Genomic DNA, 2,510 nt, shown 5'->3' with positions numbered 1-2,510 from the left:
ATATGCATATATATATATATATGCATATATATATATGCATATATATATATATATGCATATATATATATGCATATACATATATAAATATATATATATGTATATGTATTTGTGTGTCTGTGCTTGTCCCACCACCATCACTTGACAACCGATGTTGGTGTGTTTACATCCCCATAACCTGGCAATTCAGTTAAAAGAGATTGACAGAATAAGCCCTCGGCTTACAAAGAATAAGTGCTGGGGTTAATTTGTTTGACTAACAGGCGGTGCTCCAGCATGGCCACAGTCAAACAACTGAAACAAATAAAAGATTATAAGAATACATACTTGCATAATGCATATATCCACTTACCTGTCTATCTATCTATCTATCTATCTATCTATCTACCTGTCTGTCTCTCTGTCTGTCTGTCTGCCTACCTACCTATCTATCTATCTATCTATCTATCTATCTACCTACCTACCTACCTATCTATCTATCTATCTATCTATCTATCTATCTATCTATCTATCTATCTACCTACCTACCTACCTACCTACCTATCTATCTATCTATCTATCTACCTACCTACCTACCTACCTGTCTGTCTCTCTGTCTGTCTATTGAACTATTGATCTATAGGTTTGGTAAAACTCTTGGCCCTTGTGGAACTCTGTTGATTCTGCTAAATTTTAATGATAAATGTACATGCATACATACATGCATACATACATGCATGCATACATACATACATACATGCATACATACATACATACATGCATACATACATGCATGCATGCATACATACATACATATATGTCGTGAGGACCAAAGACATGAAGTGTTTCGTGTTGCAAGACAGTGTGTGCTTAACCACCTCATCCCAGGTCTTCCTGGGTCTACCTCTTCCACGGGTTCCCTCAACTGCTAGTGTGTGGCACTTTTTCACACATCTATCCTCATTCATTCACAACACATGACCATACCAGCACAGTCGTCTCTCTTGCACACCACATCTGATGCTTCGTATATCCAACTCTTCCCTCAGGGCGCTTACGCTCTGTCGAGCATGCACACTGACATTACACATCCAGCGGAACATACTGGCTTCATTCCTTGCAAGCTAACACATGTCCTCAACAGTCATGGTCCATGTTTCACAGCCATGTAGCATGGCTGTTTGCACACATGCGTCACACAGTCTACTTTTTACTCTGAGCGAAAGACTCTTTGTCACCAGCTGAGGTAGGAGCTCTCTGAACTTTGCCCAGGCTATTCTTATCCTCACAGCTACACTTTCAGAGCATCAACCCCTGCTACTGACCTGGTCCCCTAGGTAACGGAAGCTATCAACTACTTCTAGTTTTTCTCCCTGGAATGTGACAGAAGCTGTTCCCTGCACATTTTCAGTGTTTATAGCACCTGAGCATTTGCCACATACAAAAACTATCATCCCAGTTAGCCTTCCTTTGGTATTGCTGCAAAATAGCTTACACTGGGTACATCTTATGGAGTTTCTACCTATGCCTTTTCTACAGATCAAGCAGGGCCATCTACTTGAAAGGATTTGTGGTTTGTCTGCCATCCTACTTATTAAGACTTTGTTATTGGCTAAGTTGACTCTAAGGCCCTTTGATTCTAATCCTTGCTTCCACACCTGAAACTGTTCCTCTAGTTCTAATAGTGACTCAGCAATTAGAGCAAGGTCATCAGAATAGAGGAGCTCCCAGGAGCAACCTGTCTTCAATTCCTCTGTTATTGCCTGGAGGTCTATGATAAATAGGAGGGGGCTAAGGATTGAACCTTGGTGGACTCCTACCTCTACCCGGAATTCTTCACTGTACTCGTTGCCAACCCTCACCTTACTGACAGTGTCCCTGTACATGGCTTGCACAACTCTCACTACCCATTCATCTATCCCTAGTTTCCTCATTGACCACCAGATAAGGGATCGGGTGACCCTGTCAAAGGCTTTCTCCATGTCAACAAAAGCTAGGTAGAGAGGTTTATCTTTGGCTAGGTATTTCTCCTGCAGCTGTCTTACCAGAAATATAGCATCAGTGGTGCTTTTCCCAGGCACAAACACAAACTGCATCTCATCCAAATTAACTTTCGCCCTAATTAGTTGGGTTATGACCCTCTCCGTGACTTTCATTACCTGATCTAAAAGCTTGATACCTCTGTAATTATTTGTATCTAAAGCGTCACCTTTACCTTTGTAGCAGTTGACTATGATGCTGCTACACCAGTCATTGGGTATGACTCCTTCGTGTATCACTTGGCTAACTATACGGGTGACTAGGCTATAGCCAATACTGCCAGATATTTTGAGCATCTCTGCGGTGATTCCTGATGGACCAGGGGCTTTCCCGGTCTTCATACCCTTAATTGCTTTATCTACCAAGATATTGTCAATTCGGATAGCTGGTCCCTCTGTTGGGTTGACATTCGGCAGACTCTCTTTCTCCCATTCATTCTCTTTATTTAGCAACCTTTCATAGTGGCATCTCCAAACCTCTCTCTTTGCAGCCTC

The sequence above is a fragment of the Octopus bimaculoides genome, chromosome 26 (assembly GCF_001194135.2).
Source record: "Octopus bimaculoides isolate UCB-OBI-ISO-001 chromosome 26, ASM119413v2, whole genome shotgun sequence".
NCBI classification, from domain to species: domain Eukaryota; kingdom Metazoa; phylum Mollusca; class Cephalopoda; order Octopoda; family Octopodidae; genus Octopus; species Octopus bimaculoides.
Note: the sequence above shows the minus strand (reverse complement) of the source record.